This window comes from Triplophysa dalaica, chromosome 21, assembly GCF_015846415.1.
Source record: "Triplophysa dalaica isolate WHDGS20190420 chromosome 21, ASM1584641v1, whole genome shotgun sequence".
NCBI lineage: Eukaryota > Metazoa > Chordata > Actinopteri > Cypriniformes > Nemacheilidae > Triplophysa > Triplophysa dalaica.
This window is the reverse complement of record NC_079562.1, coordinates 8,988,053-9,013,945: the sequence shown is the minus strand read 5'-3', so window position 1 is coordinate 9,013,945 and position 25,893 is coordinate 8,988,053. Positions and strand designations below refer to the sequence as shown.

At 37.7% G+C, this 25,893-nt stretch overlaps 1 protein-coding gene across 2 annotated transcripts in view; it reads left to right on the top strand.

Annotated features, from left to right (window-relative positions):
- The first annotated feature begins 13,389 nt into the window (after nucleotides 1–13,389).
- lrrn2 (leucine rich repeat neuronal 2) overlaps nucleotides 13,390–25,893 on the top strand; it is a 47,525-nt gene continuing 35,021 nt past the window's right edge. For both annotated transcript variants that reach the window (XM_056734458.1, XM_056734459.1), the window contains exon 1: nucleotides 13,390–13,938. The gene's annotated coding sequence lies outside the window, so the exon portion shown is untranslated. The remainder of the gene's footprint in view (nucleotides 13,939–25,893) is intronic.

Genomic DNA, 25,893 nt, shown 5'->3' with positions numbered 1-25,893 from the left:
AACGGTGGATGTACAGAACTAAGATGTCTTCACGTTTTTGCCTCTTTGCCAAAGGAGATAACATATTTGCAATTAAAAGATATTTATTTTAACGGCTACTGAAGAAAGAAAATGGCTAATTCCATTCCAGGGGGACCTGTGGTGTATGTGGATAGAAATAGCTCATTCTAAAGTAATAAAACATAACGCTTCATTATGTAGGTTTTTATACACCTCTGAGGACATCTGTCAATAGATCCGTCCACCCTGTTTTTTTTACTTAAACCCAGTTTTAGCTCACATGTATTGCTTGGTGAATATCAAATATAGCCACTGAGTACACCTCTGTTAGGGCTTAGAAGTTTTCAACAAAATGGATCTTCAAAGGCAATTTATTGTGAGAGGAGATTGTTATCATCCGGCATTCTTATCTATTCAGTGTGTCTTACTAGCCAACTAGTTTCCTTGTAGCATCTGTTTCTTCAAAAGTTGCATATATTCTAAGCAAATATTCACTGTCCAGATAGCATCTCGCAGACAAAGATTCTTCTGCGTTCTAGCTGGGCCTTTAGTGTCAACACATATTTACATCTCTTTAATCACAAAACAGAATGTGAACAATGCTGGAAGTCTTTACACAGTGAGACTGAGTGATGCTGAGAAGTGGAAAATGTTAGCTAAAAAAGTATTCTTTCTCAATTTTGATTACAGCTTTCCAAACCTTTGTACATCCAAAGCCTTTTCTGTTGCAAAACTCTTTTGGTTTATGCTGTCAGTGTGTCAGTCATTTGTAATAACTTCCCGTTGGATCAAAAAAGAGCAGCATTAGCAAGCTCTGTGACTGCAAACTGCACCAAGCTCAGCTCTGCTGCTCACAATAACAATGGCAAGCAAGAAACCATTTAAAATGAGAATTTTCAAACGCATCAGATGCGTCTGTTAAAAGTATCAAGTCCTAATCGCTTCCTCTGTTCGTTCCCTTGTTCTGGATAATCCCCTCAATATTATACGCTTCTGGGTTTTGAGAAATACTACCAACACAACATTATTTTGTATTTGTTTTACAAAATGCAGGATTTAAATGTCATCACCTGCTTACATCTGCAAAGGGAAAAGTGGATTACGTTAGACAGGGGCGCCGCAAGATCCCTTTTACTGGGGCACGTGTTTAAGTTTTAACAATTTACTTTATTTGTCAATGTTACATTGATAATAGAGGGAAAAAATGGATCTGTAAGCAACGTAGTAACCTATTTCACTCTAGTAAAAGCACAAACTTGTGACGTACTTTGGCGCAGAAATCCGTGCACGGCTATGTGTTTCCTTGGAACAACTGCAGCATAGCTATCAAAACATTTCTTACTAAAGTATATTGAAATCTTATTTTGATTCATCATTAATAGCCCCAGTAGATGGACATCAGAATTTGTTTGTGCAAAGCAGGGAACAGGAAGCTTTAAACATGATGATTTTGGGGGAGGTAAGACTTGATAAACAAACTACTGAGTGAGGTCTCATACATTAGAGGAAAATGTCTCAGGAAAACCTTTGTCAAGTCTGTAAAATTGAATTGTTGCTTAGAAAAACATTTGTGTTCTGTACTTTCAGAAATTAAAATAATATCTAATTTACTTGCACTAGTTTAGGAGATTACATAAAAAGCTGGCAGTAACTTTGGCTGAGGTTACAATGTACAGTTTAATGCAATTCAGTTCATAAAATAAATCAACTTTGTTTGGACTTGGTTGCAAAACCAGAAAATATAGTTTTTTTAAGACAAAATATGCTCTTTATGTTAGTTTGAGCCATAAAATGACTGTTTTCTTGAAACATTATAATTAAAAATTCTCATAAAAGATGTAATTATTGATTGTTATCATTGTGTAATGTTAGGTTTAGGGGTGGGGTCAGGGGAGGGGCTTCAGTATTGCTTTTCTCGAAAAATCGTACGCTTTTGTACGGTTCACATCGTACAATTTCACATAAGGTAGCCACCACGGAAAACAGTGTTAAATTCCGTAGAGATCAGTTTGGTACGTTTATGTTTGACGTCTTTCACACGTTCAATGTAGTCTCTTACTAGTCTTTGTTTTATTAACACATTCAGTTTGCTCGGCACTCCTGTCACGACCGAAACTGTTACAAAATGAAAACCTGTCACATAATGCCAAAGTCCGTTTACGGAAGTCCTACCACTCGGCGGCCATGTTTGCAAGTCCACAGTCCAATCTACTTGAATGAGGGCACATATTTCTAAAACCGCAGGCAAAAATCTAAATGAAACAGCATATTTTCAACGATTAAATATACATGACTTGAACCGTATCATAACTTTGGTTTGCTAAGTTAAAAATCATCTTTTTGAGGTTGCCTTATACACTGCATGCGCACAGGCTGGTAATCGCCTTATGAGAGCCCCGCCCCAGAGCATCTTCAGGTTTTACTTATTGACGATTGACTCGTTTTACTGGAAGGCTGGACTTCCTAGGCTAGAGTGCCCATATTGAGCGTTGCATTCCTCCCCATTCATTGTAACGGCAGTGTGGTATCTTGTTAATATTAAAATACTTGATAGTGGCCAGATTACTCAACAAAATGCATCAGGTATGTGTGTATGATGTACTTTACAATAAAATGGGACTGCATTTTTAAGAAAAGATAATATGTGTTACATTTTGTCATTTCTTTCTAGCTCTATGTGCTGTCAGATGACACACTGGCCTCATTACAAGAGTGAATCTAGAGATATTTTCTCACCTAATCTAGTTACAGTCATTCTTTTGTAGCCCCATAACTTCAATGATTAGAGGGCAAAAGCGATAGAATTCAAGAGAGAACAGACAGGTCCTCTGAAGAAAGTTGGAGGATTATCAATGTAAGACCCTTAAAAATGAGACAGAGGATTATTTCACCTTCTCACGGAGGAATGCATAATTCATGTTGGCTGGGATCCTCAGTGCACAAGTGGCTTCTTTCCTGTTTTATTTATTTATTTTTCCTATTTCATCTCTCTTTTGTTATTCCATTCCTACTGGACTAGCCTGGTGATTCTCCCTTGTTTATTGGATTAAAGACGATCTGTCTGCTAGCAACATGTCAATGTCTGCTGGACCTGAATTTCCTCTGCTGTGCCCATCAACTCAAATCTTAAGAATTTATGTGTCACTGTACTGTTTTTTTCACAATGATAATATCTATACTTAAAAAGTCACATTGGATAAAAGTGTCAGCCAAATAAAAGTAAATGTTACTCAAAATGTAAATTATTATGTTTACCTTGAACAGATGGAAAATGTGAGACTAAATCTCTTTCATCCATCCACAAGTCCATCCAAATCAATTTTCCTATTAAATAATTAAACAGGTAGTGTCAGCGCTTTTGTGTATTATGCTTTCTTTTGTCCCTGTGACATTTCCCTTACACCCTGCATTTCTAAAACGGGAGACCTCCCAAGGACACTAACCAACTCCATCTGCTTAACTTCAATAGCACTGCAAGAGAAATGATACACAGGTGCCTGTCGAACAGATCACTTGAACATGTATGCATTTGACAATACCTTTCATAATAAAAAAAATACAGTGCATTCAAGATATGTTATCATTTTGCAAAGCACCATGCTCTATCAGTTGAGTTCTAGAAACTATAGTTTTCTTTTCAGCTGTATTGTCCAATATAAACAAAAACATAATAAAGAAAAGTATCAAAGTACTTTTGTTATTTGGTAAATGCAAAGCTCAAATCAAAACATTTGGACCTGCCTAAAAACAAATACTGCATAATATGGGGTAATACATTTATATTTTCCAAGCTGTAATAACATAATTGTCTAAAAACAAAATTACCCAACAATAAAAGCGTTACTGGACTAAAGAATAAGATTTGTGAGGTCTACTGATATCTATTTGAAGTTTGCTTACGATCAGTGGAAACTTTTTCATGACCCACTTGCGTTTCTGTGAGTTTTATTTTCTTGCTGGTGTTTTGCCCCCAGAATTTACAGTGTAGTATATTATTTATTTTTGTCAAGATGGTGCATTCTTTCTATATTGAAAGTGGTACCACCATCAAAAAAAACAGTGCAATCAATTGTCACTTGCCTGATGTAAATGAGAAAGTGGAGGAGAGTGTGAGAGAGAGAATTAACAGAAGAATGTATCCTGTGGACATAACTGATCTTCAAACACTGAGAGATTCATTTGAAAGTCTGATTTGGCATCTATTTTTAGGCAGGACCGTGATGAGCGCCAAATCACAGCAGATTCAGCTGTTCAGTCTTTTCTGTGCCTTTTACATCTGGCTCTCTGAGAATTGAGCTTTCTTGGCACTGCCATAAATTTCGCCATAAACTCCTGATGAAACTCAACGCCAAAATGCCATGTTATGTAATATTCGCGCTCATCTTAGACCTGGAGTTTGTCTTCATACTTCCCACCTGTTCGTACCATTGGGCTTTCATCTGGATTGGGGCCTAATGTAACAAAGAGCAGAGAGCCCTTGAGCAAACAATACATTTATGTAAGATGTAAATAACAATAGACCTTTTCTGCTCTTTTGACTGTTAGACCTCTTCTAAAATGGTTGTTACATTTCCCCGATCTACACTAAAATATCTTGTCTTTAAATGGACAGTTCACCCAAAAACAGTTCTTGGCCACCATTGACTCCCATATTAGGAGAAACGACAATGGCAGTCAAAAGTGCGACACAACTGTTTGCTTTCCTACATTCTTCAAAATCTCTTATTTTCTGTTCATAAGAACAAAGAAATTTTAACAGACTTGGAACAACTTGAGGGTGAGTAAACGAAGACCGAATTTCCATTTCTGGGTCAACTGTTCTTTAAGCAAAGGCAAAATAACAGAGATGACCTTGACAATTTATCTCCGTTTATTATCTATACAGAATCTCTTGAGGTTGCTTTATAAGCCAAATTTTGAGAACTAGCTGTAATGCTTTACATAAGCAGAAGTGATCAAAAATTCAATGTAAAAGGCGTCTAAAAACCACTGCCCATATATTACATCATACAATGACATAAAAAGCCTTTGGTCCATGACCCATTTTTTAGAAGCACCATGAAAAGCAATGCCGGCAATAAAAATATCAATTTCTTCAAAATTTTTGCATAGTGTATAGAATATCACACCCACAGATAACATGAAAACAGCTTCAACCAGATCTTAGCCAATTAAACTGCTGGAGGGGGGAGAAGAGCATGATGGGAAGGGTGGGGGATGTCAAGGCTACAAAATGACTCTCATTAGTCTAGTGAGCAGGTCAACAGGAAAGGTCCTTTTCAATGGGATCTTAAACAGCACGAGTGAGAAATGTAGAACGACTTATAAATTCAGTTCTCAGATCCTACACCCTGGTTAATTGCATGCAAACTCCTCATGTGTTTCATGATCATTGTTTTGTGAAAGTTACCTTTATCCGGGTCCCCCGACTGTGTTTAGTTTCTGTACACGCTTTATATTGAGCTGCTTCGTCTGATGGTGTGTTGAGAAAGTGAATCCTCTGAGTATTTTCCAGATCCTGAAATACACACAGAAATGGCATAACTGCAGGGAGCTATTTCCTTTTATAGCTTTCTCTCTCTTCCACACACACAGATGCAGAAACAACAGATGCACACTCTTTCTCGAATGAGGATGCTGAAGAGTGTGTGAGAGGTAGACTTACAGTTTGGAGAGGACTAATGTAATTAATGAAGCTTGCTGGGCTAGGCTGGTGTGGGACTGATTCAGCTGCAGCGTGTGTCACTGGGCTATTAATTCACTTGACAGGGCCTCCCTAAAACTCCAAAAGGTCAGGAGACCGGGATCTGCTTCTTATTTGGCAGTAGAATCTGGAAATAGCTGCTGTGTTTGGAAGTTGCTCTCATAAGGCCTTGGAAAGTTCATACAATGCCGTTAACCTGCTGTGTAGGACATTTCAAAATGTTTAATGTCAGAGTAGTGTTTAATCTAGAGGTTGGACTATGAAGATATAATACAAGGATAAATGACATGTAGGAAGCAAGAAGTTGTCACCGATTTTGCAAAGGTTTAAAATAGTCCAGTGTATTAAACTTAGCGCCATCTAGCGGTGAGGTTGCAAATTGCAACCAATGGCTCACTCCACAACTCCCCTCCGAAGCACTACGGTGGCTTAGACAGCTCTAAGATTTCGTCACGTTTTTGCTTCTTTGCCGAAGGACATAACGTATTTACAAAACGCACTCTAAAGGAGATTGTCCGTTTAGGGGACTCACAGTCTATGTAGATAGAAATTGCTCATTCTAAGGTGATAAAAACATAACGCTTCATTATGCAAGGTCTTTATACACCTCTGAAGACATAGTTATGTATATTATATTGCATTTCTGTCAATAGATCCTAAAAAAATACACATTGGACCTTTAAAATCAAAGTGCCTGTAAAAAACTGAAATTATGCAGAGTTATCCATGGTAAGGCGGAGACAAAGCAAAGTTGGGATTTTGCCAGTGAAGTATAAAGACTATTCAGGAAACCAATGAACAGCATTGCTAATTCTTAACCGTGACAAGACTCTGCCCCTTGTCTTGCCATGGTCCAAAAACTTTAGCTAAACCTGCCATTAATAATGCATTAAGGTCATAATGTACTGCCGGAAGGTTGCTGTTGGACCTCTGTGAAGATTACCTCCTGATATGACCATGTCCTCAAGGGTCCTCTTGATACCTCTCGACCTTAACTAAACCATAGCATTTAAAGGAGACAGCACGACAGCAGTGTGTCTTAGGGGAGGCAAACGGCACCTTTGTGCCTCTTCACTTTCACAGTTTGTTTTATGGATCAGTCTTTATGTAGCCTCAGCACTCAAGCAATTGTAAACATGTAAATAATTTACAGATAATGGCTCTCATTTGCTGATATGGATGTAGAGACAAACACACTTTGTGCCACTGGGATTCATAAAACAGGCCTCTGGCAACCTGGTTCTTTTATGCAAACAATGATGAATCTTCACTGTCCAGAACATATTTAGCATAGTACAAACATTTTGCATAATACAAAACCAAACAGGATATTGACCGTAAATATCATTAATTTGCATAGTAACAAAACATTGATGAATTTAAATTCAGAGAAAGAAAATTTGTTCATAAAGTTCATAATGCTAGAAAAACAATTTTTTAATTGTGCTCACTAAATAAGGTACTAAATAAAGTGAATGTTAATGATTTAAAAGGAATTTTAAAAATATCATATCTTTCTATTTTTCGTTGCATTTTCCCCTGAAAGCCACAAACTCAACCTCAAAATAAAACAGAATATCAACACGGATTTCACAGTAAGCTATAAAAAGGATAGAAAATCCATTTAATTAATCATATGAAAGCACTTATATTCTGTGTAAATGCATCTATTTCTCCGAAAACAAATAATTTACAAAAATTGTGAACTACTGGCATATAATACATCAAAAACAAAAGCTAAATGACATATGCGGTATTTGCATCTATTTACAGTAGAATGTCTGTTATTGACAAGCTTGTATTCAAAACTCTTATTTAAATAAAAAATAAACAAATATTTTAGGGTTCGGAAAAACAAAATCCAACATCAAAGAAACTATCATATCTGAGGTTACTGACATGGACCATGTAAAATATTAAGTCAGATTTGCAATCTTCCACTGAAGTTCCCATGTGACACTGTGATAATCAAACAATTTTGCACAAATTTGTGGAGCATGAATCCATGCTGTCAAAGCAGAACAGGGAAATATAAAATGAAATAGCGATTTTAATGTATCCATTTAAAATATACTTAAGTTGTTTTTCTAAAAACAATTAGCATTAATTGAAAAAAAACATTTTACTTAAAGAGTAGCCAGTAATGTTGCTTGGTTTGAATTTAAGCAGTCTGCCAAGTTGCCTCAGCTTCATTCACGGTAGACCAATCACAGCAAACTAGACCATCTGACCAATAACATCAGACTAGGCTAGCGGAAAGGAGGGGATTAGACAGATGAATCACGGAACGAAATATTTGAGAGTCAGTCAAGGAGTAAGGTAAGAATAACTGCCTTTTATTACCAAATAACAGCGTTTTTACACCTTCCATGTGCAAAAATATTTTTTTGGACACTCCATAAACCAACGTAGGACCTTAAAAATCCCTAGTTATGTACTCTTTAAGTCTTAAAATGTTAAAATCATATTGCAATAACATGATCTTTATGAATTCGGACACTTATGTAGCATGAAAATTACATCAACAATGTAAATATTGTATGTCTTGTTTATGTAAGGTATTTAGATGAAAGATCAACCAGCAGCTAGTGATCAAGCTCAGCACTTCTTTGAGTCGGCCTCAAAAGCACTACATAGAGACATCCTTAGTGGGTTCACACTAGCAAATTTAGTCACATTTTTATGCACGGATGACAAAACTAACCCTTGGGCTATTAAAGCACAGCATGAGAAGCACACAGTTTAAAAGCATGAGATGAGTAAAAATGCTGAGGGACATATGCTGACTGCACTGTGTATTTTCTGTCTGGACATACAGGAGAAAATGGCATTGTAAAAAATGTGTTGAAAGCATGTCCTGCGCAAAGATCAAAGTTTGAGAGCTATTTAAACCGCCAGTGTGGACTTCCACAAAATGTTAGGCATGTGTTGTACTGGGTTGGGCAGACTTTTGACGTTTGGCCATAAATTGCTAACAAAAAATGTGCTACAATTATTGCTTTTGGTTCCAAGGTTTCACGTGGTACCATGATTTTAAGACAACATGGTAATTTTGGAAGCACTTAGGAGAACCACATTTCGGTACCGTGGCATATGAGTGCTTCCACCGAATTTTTGTGTATGGGTTAAAATAAATAATTTTTACATTAACTAAACCTTCCACCACATATAATTCACATGACACTAGTTTTCTACACTTATTCAAATGTAGATCAACAATTGACTTACTTGAACAGCTAATATGTTGCATTTAAACTGAAATTCGTTTTACAGTGAAACATCAAAGCTCCATTTGTTTAGAATAACAACTGATTTTTTGTTGTTTAGCAGGTTAAATGAGAATATTTACATTCATTATAAAAACTTTAAAAGAAACTAAAATATTCAAATAGCTATTTTCATACTTTCAGACTTCAACCAGTTTACAAAAGAACAAGAAAAGAATATTTGTTCTGCTTTGCCAGGATCAAACTTAAACCTTTGCAATGTAAAAAAAGAGTGTTGCAACATTCGGATCTATAAAAGAATTCTGTTTTAAGAACAGAGAGATCATTCCTCACAGTATGTTCAGTGACAGCAAGCATAACCCAGGATGTACCTCCACCCAAAGGAGGAAACGCAATCTCAACTAGGCCAAAAGTAAAATGAGACAGCTCTTTTATCTTAGTCATAGATACCCCAACCCAATATCACTCAACCCAGCGCTCAGACAGAGAGGATGATGGGTAGAAAGCGGGTTTATCCATCATACAGAAGTTTCGGTCTCTTCGACCGATCAAGTCTCTGATGCATGAGTTACTCCTTCTGACACGCTTGTCCTTCCAACCCGCACAAAATTTTAAATCAAATGTCAACAGATGGAACAGATTCAGTGGTTTGACAAAGGTAGAGAAAAATGATATAGATGGAGAGCAAGAAAACAAGAGTTTTGAAAGGATGAAGTTCACGTAACTGCATCTGAGAGAGAAGGAACAGAAATAAGCTCTGTTTAAAACCCTTGCAAGATGCCTAGAGAGACAACATTTCAAGAGAGATTGTCATTTGAATATCAGTGCAGCCGTTCAAGATACATTGTTTAAAGAAATAATTCACCTTCAAAGTTAAAATGACGTAAATATTTACACATCTATTTTCATTTCAAACCTGTTTGACTCTCTATCTTCTGCAAAACACAAAAGACATTTTGATAAATTGGTGACGCAATACCATTGGACCCCATTGACTTGCATAGGATTTGTGTCCATACAATAAAGGGTCAATGAGGACCAACAGCCTCTGGTTACCAACATTTTTCAAACTATCTTCTTTTGTGGTTTGCAGAAGAAAAAGACAACAGGGGGAGTAAACGATAACATTTTCATTTGCAAGGTGAACTATTCAGTAAAAAATTATAAGGCTAAATTGCATGCATCCTTTGCGATGCACTGTAGCAAACTCATGATTAAAAAAATGTAATAAAAAAAGATATATACACTCACCTAAAAGATTATTAGGAACACCTGTTCAATTTCTCATTAATGCAATTATGGTGGTGGTGTAATGGTGTGGGGGATGTTTTCTTGGCACACTTTAAATGCCACGGCCTACCTGAGCATTGTTTCTGACCATGTCCATCCCTTCATGACCACCATGTACCCATCCTCTGATGGCTACATCCAGCAGGATAATGCACCATGTCACAAAGCTCGAATCATTTCAAATTGGTTTCTTGAACATGACAATGAGTTCACTGTACTAAAATGGCCCCCACAGTCACCAGATCTCAACCCAATAGAGCATCTTTGGGATGTGGTGGAACGGGAGCTTCGTGCATCCCACAAATCTCCATCAACTGCAAGATGCTATCCTATCAATATGGGCCAACATTTCTAAAGAATGTTTTCTGCACCTTGTTGAATCAATGTCACGTAGAATTAAGGCAGTTCTGAAGGCGAAAGGGGGTCAAACACAGTATTAGTATGATGTTCCTAATAATCCTTTAGGTGAGTGTATTTATGAAATGTCAGTCGTAGATAAACATTAATGAAAGTAATGAAATGTCAATCAAAGATAAACATCAATTAATGAGAAATGTCAGTATAGATAAACATTATGTTCATTAGAGACATTTGCATGTTAAACTGCAGAAATTAGTCTGTTGGTAGATGTTGGTAGTGTGCGCAGCTCACTAGCTTTCAGAACAGAGACGTAAGATTGTAAAAACATAGGTCAACAAAATATATCACATAAAACTTGCGGCACACTATACAAGATCTTAAATCTGACACAATAAAACAGGAGAGCTATTGTATAGTATAAACACTTATGAAAAAAATACTTATTTTTTTATATTTTTTATCTTATATTTGGGAAAAGTACCCATGCAGGCCCACACAGCATGTGCAGTTATTCCTTTCAACGAGAGACATTGTGTTGCAAATGACCCACACAGTTTTCTCTGTCACATCAGCTACTTCAAAATGTGTCCATACAAGCCGAAGGTCAGCTTGACTATTAAAACAAACAGCACTTCAAAGACATGCTCGTTCTCCCTTTTAATTGCCTGTCTGAGAAACAGCCTGATTTGTTGTTGTTATTGCACCGATTCTCTTCACGGTTAATATGTGCTATAGCTTTTCACCCTGTTGTTGTCATATCAGCTAGTGATAATATGTAAGACGCACCGTTTTAATATGAAACAAATCAGAGTGCTGAAACTGGTGCAGATCGGAACCTCATTTGCTGTCCGTGCTATATTCCCATCAGCTGTGATTGCTGAGCTTGCTGCGTTGTTACAAGTTTTGAAATTACATGCTTCAAATGATGGCTATGGAAAATGGAGGCCATGAGGATCGCAGGCAACAGCTTTAGCTCTTGTCCTCGTTGGCCCCAGAAATCATTTTGTCTCGTATAAAGTCACGATCAGCCGTTTGACCAGATCTAAAACATAATGGCAAAAAAGGCAGTATAGTCAATTTTGGTCTGTAGCACTTGTCAAACAATAACAGGTTTGACCAGCCCTTCCACAAGCAAAATAAGCAGTGAAATGGATATAGGACAGCCCCAGGTTAAAGCTCAGCCACTTCGAGAGCCTGGCCCCAGCGCCACTGCCATTCAATTTTCACGCTCCCCTGTCTTCAAACTTACTCTTACACTTCACATTACTCTCTCTCGCTTTCCTTTTTTCTTCGCCTGCCTCATCTCATCTATTCAAATCGACATCAGAATAATGATGGCGCTGCACGGGTTATCGATCAAACACTCGCGCTCAAACTGGCGCAGGACAAATCATCATGCCAGTTTGGCCGCAGAAATGGGTTTAGTGAACTGTGATCTTTCTTGCGCTCCGATCCGCTCCCCCACTCACCCACACCACCACCACCCCCCCACCCCAGTGTGATGCGTCCTTGCAGAAGGGAGCGTTTTGGCTGGTCCAAACGCCCCTGAGCTGTAAGGCTATTTAATTGATGTCAAAGTTGGTCTTGTGAGCAGTTTTTACAGAGTCATGTCATGGCAGCGTGTAATGGATATTCTAGTAGACATTCCATAGAATTCATCGAGCCAGAGATTGCAACAAAAAATTCATCATAGCAGGCAAACTTGTAAAATGTGGCTAAATTGAGAAAAGTAGGGGTCTATCACATTTTCATTGATATTTAATACACAATGCCAGGTGCAAATATTATACACCACTGTGGATGAGTCATGGATATGTAACACATGTATTGGTATTTAAAGGGACAGTTCACCGAAAAATAAAAATCTGTCACCGTTTACTCACCCCCAAGTTGTTCCAAATCTGTATACATTTCTTTGTTCTGATGAACACAGAGAAAGTTATATGGAAGAATGATTGAAACCAATACATGGCCACAAAGGCCCGTTTGCATTCCCACATTCTTTAAATATCTTCTTTTTATTATAAATTAAAAAGCAATTTATTTGCATATGCTGTCTGCGTTTGAAAATATTAAAAGATTTATACACATCCGATAACTGCCAACAAAGAACAAAAGAACTAAATTTATAAAAGCGTAATCCCTAATATTCTCCATAATTGTATCCTTATTTGTTAAAAAACTACTAACAATCAATATAAATTATATACCAAGAAAAGAGCCGGTGGTATTCCAGCAACACTAATTGTGTCAAGTAAATTCCTGTTGAAATATTTAATATTCTGGCTACTGCGGTGTCAGAAAAATCTAAAATGAGTTGTTTTGTTACATAAAAATACATGTTTAAATGTTATTTGACCCCAACTTGTAAAAAAGCAGTTTACATTTTTACTGTATTTCAAAATCATGTAAAAATTGTGAAAAAATAAAAGGTAAAATTCTGTACAATTACAGTTTTTTAAAGTTTAGCATCAAGTTTTGACTAATTGAACTTGTATGCACTGAATTACAAACACAACATAACGCTATTTCAGTGCTTTACGTGCCTTATTTACTTTACTGCACTGGTTGCACGTAAATACAGTGCACATAAGTGACTTAATGGTTTAATGAATTCCATTAAAGTTGTTGCTTGTCCATTAACTAGGGTAACTCTGAACACACTATTATGGGATATATCTGCAAGGCTTGTAAAATCATATTTTTACCAAAACTAATCAAATTCTGTCACACATTTTATAAGCAAGAGGAAGAAGGGAGCCCATCTTAGTTGCACTTCTGATGATCAAGCGACTCTACGATGGCAAAAAGGAAAGTGACGGGGATTTAAGAGGTTCTATGCTGTTTTTTACTGTGAAAAAAGAAATGATGGGGAAGATGTAAAATAGAGCAGACTGCAAAGGGGTTAGGGGAAAGAAAGGGAGACTTTAAAAGGAGGAGGTGGGGCTACACAGTGAGGGCAGAGAGAGAGAGAGAGAGAGAGAGAGAGAGATCTGCCTCCACTTTGTCCCTCTTGCTCAAGTACGCAAGCCACTGACAGCAACAGCCACACACAGACAAAGAGAGAAAGTGAAGGAGAGGAAGAGAGGGAGCAACCGGAGGCAGCACACAGATCCATCCTCTGTAGATCGCCTACACAGTGTCAGAAATAGAGCAGAGTTTTAAGGCAGGTGCATGCGTACAAAGGGTCCGTATGAGATACTGGGAGGTTTGCTAAAATACTGCCGTGAGAAAGGATACAGGTTGATTGACTACCGTCAAAAAGGAAAACAAGACAAACAGTGTGCGACGACAACAAGAAAAGAAGACGAGAAGAGACGAGACGAGATGAATGCTGAAATAATCTATTTTGTCACGGTAGGGAAGTTTATCTTCTTTTATGTGGACTGAAACATTTGAGCGTTTCATTTTTAATGAAATTGCAGATTCATTCTGATATGTTTTAAAACTCAAAATTATTCAGATTATTAACATAAGAGGCACAGCAATAAAAAGCACAGTTACACGTTGACTAGTAAACTGTCAGACTTGTCTCAGGATGTATCTGGTTGCTGTATGGTTGTGTGTCACAAAATCTTGTGCATTCAAGTGTCTATAGTTTTAAACAGAGCTCAAGTTGTGCTCTGCCCTGACAGGTTGAGACTTTACCCCACTGCATGGCAGTTATGGTCAGCATGCAGAGCACATCGAGATAGAGTTGCACTGACTCACACATTAGCTTGGCCGAGGAGGAGCTTCGTGTCGCATTGAAATTCCACAGCCAGAGCTTTACAAACAAGTGTAACGCAGTGAGCGACCGACCAATTTGCATGTGCGTACGTTTGTGGACGTGGGGGACGCATCTGTCATTTTATCGAAGTGATCAGCATCCACAAACTCTCTCTCTCTCTGTCTTCCTCTCCCCTCCTCTTCCTCCTCCCCGCTGTTGCTATCTGGCTTCCTGCATCCACGTCGCCCGGTTGTTCCGCTGTCGCAGTTGAATTTGCAAAATTCTCTCAGTCACCACAACGAGGCTATTGTTATTGTCCTCCTCCACAATCTCCTCTGAGGGGTCTCGGCTCGCAGCGATAATCCTTCTCTGCCTCTTCATGTGTGGGGAGGAAGCGTGCGTGTGTGGGTGTCATGATGGAAGATCGGACCAACACACGTGAGAGAGCTGGCAGGTGTCTTGATGCGTTATACAGCTCACAGAGAGAGACAGAGAGAGAGAGAGAGAGAGAGAGAGAGACAATGAGGACAGATTGTTCATGAATCTTTCCCGAGCATTGCAGAGATCTTATTGTGTATGTTTGTGAAATAAGAAAATATAATTGAGCATTAGGGAGTTTAATTCTATTGTATGAAGCAATTGCACACAATTGTATATTTATTTAAGATAAATAGAGTAATTTCTGATCAACTGGAGTAAAAGAGCATAACTGAAAAATAATGACAATTTTTAAACAGGTTTCCAACCAATCGCCATCGCACAAATAAACCCCTTCCTGTCTCACACTTGCATCATTGGTTAAGTCAATTTGCATGTGTTGTGCTAGAAAATTTACTATAAAACCATAGTATATACTGTATACAGTTGAGGAAATCAAATAGCATTTATTTATACTGTACGCTTAATTGTAAGAAAATTAATTTGAACATAAAAGAAGAACCGGGCTATATCAAGTCCTCCCCGCAATGAATAGGCCTACCGAAATCCCATTTCAGTCGGATATTGAGGTTTAAACTGGAATGTTGGTGACATTGAAATAAACATTCCAATTTGTGGTGGAAAGTATTCTGACAGCTCATAAATAATGCACACAGACATCAATGAATAAATTCTTAATAAGTCGTACCAAGAAATTAAACACATGACTTGTCATGACAACTAGACTGGAAAGATAATTGCACAGTTTGTTTATGGCAGTGTTGATTAGTCCTCAGTGTTGTGTATGGGGGCATGATTACTAAATGCAAATATACACATCCCTCTTGCATGAGGGACCTCTATGAGCTTTGACATTGCATCACTAACATTATTATCTTCAGAGTTCCTAATCATTTAGTGGTTTATAATAATTGCTAAGCACACCATGTGCCCGGTTTCACAGAAAAGGCTTAAGACTAGTCCCAGACTTAAATGAAATTTTGAGCTGTCTTAAATTAAAATAAATTGTCCTGACTTTACTTGACATTGTTTTGTCTCAAAATGCACACTAGTTCTGTTTTTATCTGAGGCACTTTAATAAAAGCAACTTAAATATGCTTAATTTACGCTTAATTCAAGCTTTATCTGATAAACCAGGCTTAGATGTCTTTTTATGTGATGTAATCCTATACGCATAGGAAGCATTTTTGTTAACATTTAAGATCATTGGTGTTTAAAAATGCCTTCAGCTCTAAACCAATCCTTATTCACATCTCATGTACTGTAAAGTAATGTCTAAAAATTTTAAACTGTCTAAAACAAAACATGCATTTTTACTTTTGCTTAATAATGTCTTTACTGCAATGAGAACCAGTTTGGGCAGAATGGTTCCACGATGAGCCTTCAACATCCGGATAACCTTTCTGTTTCAAAAAGAGGAAACATTTCTTTAGATTATGAAAAAACTAAGAAAGAAACGATTCTTATAAGAACCTTTGAGTAAATAGTTATTTGGAGAAGCAAAAATAGTTATTCTATGGCTTCGCTGTGAAGAGCTTTTGTGGCACCTTTTTAAAAGAGTTTCAGACCAAAATAAATGTTTGAGTGGTTATTTTGTTAAACTGATGGGTAAAAAGTAGACAATAGTTTATTTGTTGATTTATATATTAGCATCATAGCATCAAGCTGTTGTTTCCGATATCTAGAAAATATCTCTCCACATATCAATTCTACAAATGTACATGTAGATAGCATTAGTGAAAATGCTCATCACTGACACAGTGACTTTAATATCACACTTGACAACATGTGTCTCATAATCGCCTTTAAAAGAGCATTCCATATGTGAAAAAGGCCTATGAACCACAGTCAACAGCTACGCTGAGCTCTAAGAAACGATCCCCTATGGTAGCCTACTGAAGGGCAAAACACTGCCACAGCCTTCTAAAAATAAAACCACTTGGGGCTGTATAGCTCTAAACAATTATTAAGAGTTATCTTTCAAATACAAAAGCTTCATCTAGCCTGCTCTCTTTGCCATTGTTCCTTTCTTATTTATAGTCTTCCTGCAATAATAACAAAGAGTTTCCTGATTTTTCATAGTACATAGCCTATCTATGTCTTCATCTTGCAGGTAAGTGCTGACACGTGTGTGTGCGGATGAGACTTAGTTCATCACATAAACATCTGTTAAATTGTTCTCATGTTAGCATCGCTAATGAGCCGAAGGGTGTGACGGAGCAGATGCCTCCGAGTGAGAACGACGGAAAAAACGAGAGGTGAGGCTGTGAATTAAAGGAGGAGAATAAAAGAGTATGTGAAGGTGGAAAACATATACAAAACACCCTCTGTTCAACCACAGCCGGGTCTTCAGTATTGCCAGATGTTTTCATGATTAAGACGTTGAGACTAGGTGCTGCTTAGCAGATATATCTGTTGTTGCAAAGACATGCCCATTTGACTATAACAGCAGGGTCGATTGTGTTTATTGATCTGCAACGAAGGCTATAGCATCTTGTGTTATTGACCACATGTAAACAGCTCTCTCACTCCGTATGGTTGACAATGACATGCGTATCCTCAAACTGAATTAAACGTACGGCTGATGTCTTGCTTAATTTATCATTCCAGCAATGTCTCTGTCATCAAGCTGCTGTAATTCCCATTTTATTATCTCGAATTGTGCTTTGAACGAATTGAGATAATCCCTATTAAACTGGGTTTAATAAAAATGTATAGCAGCAACAGCATGGGTTTCATGTTAAAGACTTTGAGGGAGAAAGTTCTAAAAGAAGAAATGCATACGTAATCCTTTGGTCCTATTGAGCAAGTATGACGTATATGGGCATGACATAAAACTACTGGCATCGACTGGGTTCATAACATTTTACAAATTTAAGCGGAGGATTAATTTGAGGGCTAAAACACACTGACAGTGTTTCCTGCATCATTACGGCACCCACAGCGACAAGCCGAAACAAAATGATAATTTAGCTTGTTTTGAGCTGTTCATTTAGACCGTGGAAATAAAGAAGACAAAAAAATAATACAACAAATAATACAACTCAGTAAAATTTGTCCTCGCTGGCTACATACAAAACAAATGAATTCAGCCACTTTATATAAGCAAAACAAATAATTTAACAACTTATTTACACTAAAAAAATTCAGCAATATTCCGGAAGCTGAGGCACCTTTTTTTTTTGAAAGTAAAATGTTTTTAATGTATTTCTTTTTTTTTGTTTCTGAACTTAAATAAGTTGTTGTTTGGACTATGAATTTGAAAACAAAAATATTGACTCGTTCATATAAAATGTTGTTATTGACAAGATACTTCGCTTAAAAATAAACAAAACAATGTTGTTTTGGCCATTGTTTAATTTTAATTTAGTCGAGCCAAATTACTGGGCCTCCTTAAAAGTGTTAAAATAATCATTATTAGAATCCTCAACGAATCAGAATCAATAAATGGCGCCTAAATTAGACCCAGAATAATTGAATTCCACACAATTTCCAACCTTAATAACATACATATTGTAAATATCTGTCCACATTCACATTGATTCGGAGAAGGTCAGATGAGAGGCTCGGAGCGCGAGAAGTATACTTGCCAGTTTATTTATTTTGATGAGCCATATGGGATTATATACAGCTACTGTATATGGACAGCAGGCAGGAGGGTTGACCTCTCTCTCTATCTCTCGCTCTCTATCTTTCTGAATCCAGGCTTGTCTCACACATCCACAGGCAAGGGTTGACTTCTGGCTACACGGATACAGCAGCACAGCAAATGACCCGTGTGTGTTGTGCATGTGTGTAATGAGGTCATAAGGGCTGCTGGACATCACCTCATGTCCTCTTTGAAAAGAGCGAATGATCTCCGGGCAAGAGAAACCACAGACATCTGTCTCATAGAGAACGACAAAAATTGCACTGTCACAACACAGCCCATCACTGCGCACGCACCGAGACTGTCCACTGTATGTCTGATTTCTCTAGGCACTCGCATGAACAAATCTGCTGAAGGAGTTTAGAAATCAGAGGGAATAACTGTGAATGACTGGATTGCCGATGTAAAAGCTTCATGATTTATCTTCATACGGCTCAATCCTCAGTCGTCATTGAGGCATTCTATATAATGTAATGAAGTAGACTGTAAACAAAGTATATTGCAAATTGTATCTGCAAAGTAGTTGTATATGACACTGTCAAACAGGGAAACATTTTGTGCTGGGAGTGGTATAGATAGGTCTGAAGGAGAAGATGAACAGAGTGCTACTCATGAGCCTCAAGGGCATATCTGTGAATGAGCAAACACATCAGTCTGCCATTTCGCAGCTTGATGATGATCGCAGACAGTGACAGTGAAACAACTTACACAGATTCATCAGCCACGCAGCCATTAAGATTTCATTTTAATGCTTTAATAGCTCAGAAGAACAATGCTGTCATACCTAGCTGACTTATTGGCAGAGCAATACTTATGGACCGTTAATTGTTGGCACTGACATACCTCACACTAACGTTGCTTTCGTGTTTTGGTAATATGAGAGATCAGCTTTGCTAAGCATTACTCAAAAAAAGGCTCGTTTTAAATCATTCAAATATGAACAAACCAAAGTGTTGTTTTAATCCAGTGTTACTTCAAATATGGACATTTTCTATTCAAAGCAATGTTTCCAATATTGTTTAAATATTTTGAATATGTCCATATTTTACACGACTATGGATTTATAAAAATATACAGTATATATTTTGTTTAAAGCGGGCGTAACACACAGGATTTCTGCCAATCTCATATTAATCTTAAGTACCTATAGAGTAGTATTGCATACTTCGTATCTTCAAAGAGTATTTAGTTTGATCACATTTATAAAAGATAGATACAGCTTTACGATTGTTTCCAAAAACATACGACGTGTGCGGGGGGGAGGGGTAGGCTGAACTAAAGCACGTGCGCACACATTGTCAACAAAACACAGACATCAGTTTCACTCACTGCATGTCCGGCATCTTTTAGCGCCGGGGCGGCTCCATATATTGGTTTCAAACGGTCTTCAAATCAAGCGTTATATCCACAGTTTATATAACATTAATCAACCAAATGCAGTGAACAAAAAATCACCTGAAGTTCACGAACGTATGCTCTCTCTTTCTCCTGGTTACAAGTGAAAGTGATGTCTGCGCATGCTCCTTCTCTTGCTCTCCATGCTGCCGTGTGGCCGTGCCGAGTTCTTTTCAGGGAGAATTCTCCAATAAGGGACTCAGAAACGTTTTTTGACAAGTTGACCATGTTAAGCATGAGAAGACAGAACGTTTAACATTGTAAATATGACAGAATGCATGAAACACCGTTGCACGGCCGTTTTAAGGTTGTTGGCCTCAGGGTATTTGTAAAATCCAAATCTTTATATACTGAAATAAATGTTCTCTATTTACAATGCTCACTGCCTGATTTACTGTCAATTGTGAGTGATACGGAATTATTTTTGGTGAAACACAAATGTTTTATAAGAGTAAGATCAAATCTTTGCTGCCTTAAAATTCTTGTTACAACAAACTTGCCTGTAGTCAATTCAACAAATTTTACATTAGGCCAAGTCATCAAAAAAAGTTGAGCAATTTCAACTTATAATTTAAGTAAAATCAACTCACTGCTGGCCAAAATTGAAAAAGTAAACTGACATGACTTGATAAGCCAAATTGATTATACTTAATTTTGAGAATATAAAAATCACAAAAGTGATTGGCGCCATTCTTTTTAAGTTATCATTTTCATTTTAATTATAAGTTTAAAAAACTGCCTTTAGCCACCCATAGATGATATTACTTACTTAAATGTAACGTTGGTGACATGGCCTCCAGAAATAACAATTCATTAAAAAGTGAAAAAGCCCCTACCACTAGAAACGACAAAAATAGTCTGCTTTGTCTAATAGCGGTCTTCTCAGGCGGGCATAGTTATGAATACTAAGCCATCTCTTCTCATTAATTGCTCTCACAGGCAGCTAAGCCGGGGTCATCTCTGCATTTTCAACTCAGTCCAATTAATACTAATCACAGCATCAGACTGGCTGAGTGGGAAAGTTGCACTGTCAGTGGCGCTGATCATCTTGGGAATTCAATAACTATGAAAATAAAAAAGTGGGACTTCTCTGAATTCAGGCAAACTGTTTCAGAACATTGTCATCTTTCTTTAGATTTTAGTCTTCATATTTCAAAACGTTCAGACAATTCGTCGTTAAAATTCATTAGGGTGCCAGTTCCACAAACACACCAGGTCTTGAACAGATGGACTTTTCCCCTTGTAGAATGGCCTAACATGGCAGATAGAGAGAGACAGACTGGCTGCTGTCTGCTGCAGCGGCTCAGGGCATTCAAGTAATATCAGAAGGTATGCAGCTGAATTATTTATAAGGAACCCCAGTACATTCAATTAAAAGGAAGAGACTCATAAACATTCGGATTCTGTAGCAGATCAAGACTTACAAAAGCAATGAAGGGAGAGAATATTTCATAAACTTCCATCAGAGAACAGGCATATGTTTCTTCAAGCAGGGGCACTTTTATGTCCCAGTGGTTGATTTTTCATGACCAACAGATTTAAACTTTTTTTGTAAATTAAAGTTCTCATTAAACTATCTATAAAACTTTACTGTATATCGACCACTGTTAAAAAAAAGTATATATATATTTATATATATACTGTAAAAACTAAAAATATACAACAGTGTAATAATTACATTTAAAAAAACGAAGACAACATTATATTTTATTGAACATAATTTAAAATTAAGTTGACTGTCAAACATTCTCCTGTAATGCACATTTAAGACCACAGATGGATATATTTAATGGTCAAATTAGGTAATAAGAATGTGAAAAGTGTCTTAAAAAGTGTGTTACAAATTAACCAAAACTGGCCACAATTGTAGAAACACCCTCAGTTTCCTGAGAAACTTGCACACACAGTGAAAATGTTTTAGGTGAACCTAAACCTGAAAACATGAATTATGGCCTTCCAGTACAGACAATGCTTAAATGAATCTTGCTTATATGCAGCCCACGTAATGTTTACAGCATTCTTACCCGGCATCCTAAGATGTGCACGATTTTCTAATCTGCTCTTTTACTCCGTGTTTTACTCAGGCAGAACATTTATATCTCCTCCCATTTAAAGAGGAAAACATGCATGTTTATTACTCCATTCAAATGTACCCTTGCCCAACCATAGAAATTCAATTATTCCCACAAGTCGAGACCATTTAAGTCATAATGGTCACACTGATATCCATAAATTGGATGGCCGGTCTCACTTCAGCACGCTGAGATTTCCATTACTGTGTTAGTCACGTTTCAAGGTTGGCATCCGTATTATGATATCAGAATTTAAATTCCCCCGCAATCGTGAACCATTGCATCTCTTAATTTCCTGATAGGCAACATAATGGTAGCATTTAATAAGAATTCCTCCATAATAAAAGCTTTCCCAGGCAACATTTAGCAAGAAAATGATTTGTATGCCTAAGAAAATAATTGCAAGGGAATATTTCATAACGCATACAACAGGAGACGTAAACCCACAAACTGAAATATGAGGATGACATTTACATAAACTCTGAATTCAAAACAACTTTATGCACATAAGATGATCTTCAGAATCATGTCATATCTGTAAATTGCATAGAAAAGCCTCATAGAGCCAGAGATGTTATTATACAAAACATCAGCCCTATCACACCGTAACAGGCTGGCCAGAGGACATATTTAAGACACACGGTTAAAGTGCAAGACAGAGATTTAGCTCCATAGTCAGCCCAAAGGTAAGCATTCAGCTACATTTATCTGCTGTAAAAATGTTCACACCAGTATAATAACCAAGCGGACACTGGCAGGTTTTCTAAATGCCTCCCTAGACAGCAGACGGTTACACGTAGGTCTCTGAATAAATACGGGTTAACTTCAGGACACAAACTCAAATGTCTCATTTTGGCATATACACTAATGCCCATGCAGACCGCTTGCTTTGGCTGGAGGGTGGCATTCCTTTCTGGGAACAATACAAATCTTTCTTTTAAAGATGAGTAATTCCCATTATTTCGAGCGAGAGCGCAATGAGGACCCTCTGCAGAGTGTCAGTGGGAATAAAGAGCTTAATGAGTGACACAAATTGAATGTTGTTCCACTCGGTCCGGGAAGGTGGAGGAAATTGAGGCAAACCTAATGAGCAGTCCGTTCCCTGCAGCGACACCTGACATCAATGGCTGGTGACAGGTCTCGCGGCGAGTGGAGAAGAGCGGGGAGGGGACGATTTGCCCCTGTTTCGCCCAGCGCCAATGTGACATGATCCGTCCTGCCACGGTGCATCTGTACCCGGTAAAGGACTAAATGCTGCCCCTCCCTCGCCCTTCCTGCATCTCAGATTTGGATGCCTTTAACAACCTCCATCAACATCACTGCACGCACACACTCGCACATGCCCTTCGCCCCACGTGGCCAAAGGCTATGGATGAAATTGAAGAGCTGGGTCACTGCACATTCACACTGAATATGTGGTATGTGGAAGGGAAGCAGCACTTGTTTGTTATCGGAATGCATGTTTACATCCCCACGGACCATCAAACGCACGTCCATTAACGTGCCTTCTGGGCCAAATGTGTAAACAAACTTACGTAACCTTGTTTGTGCATGATTGAACAAATGCAGATATGTGCTTTACAAGGGAATGGAGACACAAACATCTGCAAAGTCAGTTAATATCAAATATTTAAAATGAGCCATTTTTATCATCATCAACTGCATAAGATTGCTCCGAGGAGAACTACTGTGGTTGCAAATCTTATTCTTATAGGTATTCGAAATAATAAAAGTTCCTAATATAAGTCTTTTTACTGACTTCTCAGTTTCAAAACTAGCGAAGACAAAAAAGACACCAATAGCCTTTTGGTTTGAGTCTGTTAATTAAAAATGAAATATTGTACTTTGACAAAAAAGCCAGAGCAACCCATTTAGTAGGTTGGCAAACTTTTAATTAAAAAAGTGTTTTCCATTCTTCGGTTCTTCGTAGATATCATACATCCGTGACTACCAGGCATAGCAGTCCTGATAGGTAACACATTGATCTAAAAGACACGCCTGATGCTGACGTCTCCCCATTTTACACTCCTACCTTCCTTTGCTTCCATTTAATTTAATGTGCCATCCTTTGCCTTAGAGCACGCTATCCTTATCTGATTCATTGAGCCATTTAAACGCGAAATGAAATTATATTCTTCAATACGCCTGTTTCCCAAAGAGAAAGTTATGACCAGACCATTTATTAAAAGCAGACAGTTCTCATCTTAAACTTCTGCTGATTTACACAGACCCATCACCGATGTAAAGACAAAAATGATCTGCCCACAGTTCACGAAACCTTTATTTTCTCCAAAAAGGTTTGGATGATGGAGAAACCTCTCAAACGCAGCAGGGTTCTGTAATAAGTCTGATTACACACAGGAAGTAATTGGTAAGATCTGGATGGATCCACACACTAATGTAAACTAATTTGTCATTTGGGGATTGCGCCAAGATAATTTCCCAAACACCTTCATGCAATTAGAGTGCAGTTGCAAAACATTCAGTTTGGAAGAAGGAAGAAAGGAGATTTTCTATGCAATCGGATGCAATACGGGTCAGCGTTAATGTGCAGGGAGTATGGTCCACAAATCTTAATGAAAGCTAGTACCATGTGGCTGTCAGCTGAGATCTATCCTGCTCTTATTGATGTGTAGACAAATACAGGGCTGGAGAATTTTACTGCCTTCTTTATGGCCAGACATGTAAAAAGAGCGAGAAGCTAGGCACTTTAATGGCCTATCGAGTAAAAGGCAAGCAACTGTTGAGTCAAATAAAGGAAGACATTCACAGGTTGTCTGTTGAAATATGTCCGTCAGAAGAGTTGTGCAAGACAGACAGAAAAAAAAAATGCTTTAAGTGTTATATTACATAAGCATTACATTTACAATTGAAAAACACCAATTGTAAACTTAACCATAAAGCTCTAATTCACGCATCACTCATCCAGTAAGGGTCTATAATAATAAAAGAAAGCGATCCATTAAAATTTTCGAATATTTTGCTCATAGACTCTCAATTGTTTTTGAGCCAATCAGCTGAGCAATAAATGACATATCAGCACTAACCACTATGCTGGAGGACAATTTCGATTGGATGATGCCATCACAAGAAAGCAAACAATTTGCAATATGACTTTCTGATAATCCTGATAACACAATAGGCATTACAATTCTTTTTGATGTACAAAATGTGCTGATATGTCAGATTCATTTGGTGATAAGAATTGCTCAGACTTTTCTCCTCACGCTGTTGTAGGGTTGTCACTGTACCATAAACATATATAAACATACCAAGTAGTATCATGGTGCTGTGCCATGTTCATAATTGAAATCTACAAAATAAACTAAATTGCCTTATTTCACAGATCAAAATGATTTTTTTTAATGTAGTATACTGTTTTATACTGTACATAGTCTCAGCCTCAGACGTCAGGCCCACAGACCGTTGGCCAAACGCCTGATGCATAAGGCACACGTTTCTGGAAACACTTCAAAACGTTCATAGTCGTCATCTGATTGGTTGACTTTCACAGGATTTCCGGGAGACATATCTCTTGCGTGTAGGTAGGAGACTATCGCAGACCGCCTGGAATCAAACAAAGCCTTATGATCGAAGAAGTAAGATTTCATGTTAGCAATGGTTGCTATAAGAATTCATCTCGATCGACTAAACCCTCAATTCTTAAAAGTATGTGAGGTTTATGGCATAAACTTATAATCATTGTTGTTTCTGTTCACTTTTGACACGTTCGAGAATGTTCATCAGTCTGTTACTGCGGGGACATTTCCACGCCTCTTAACATGACGTGGCACAAAACGAAACATGACTGGTTGCTTTACCTGTCAGTCAAATGGCTTCTTGGGCGGGCCTTGGCCGAAGAAAGCTGCGATAAGTTCGAGACCTTCAGTATGAAGTATGAAGGTCTGGCTACGTGAGACTTTACTGTACATTACAATGTTCTGTGGTCTTAAATGTAGTGATTGAAGTAGTTGTAGCAAATACTGTAGTATACTTTAACATGTTTTATGGTAAGACACGACTGTCTATGAATTTTAGAAAAGTTTACC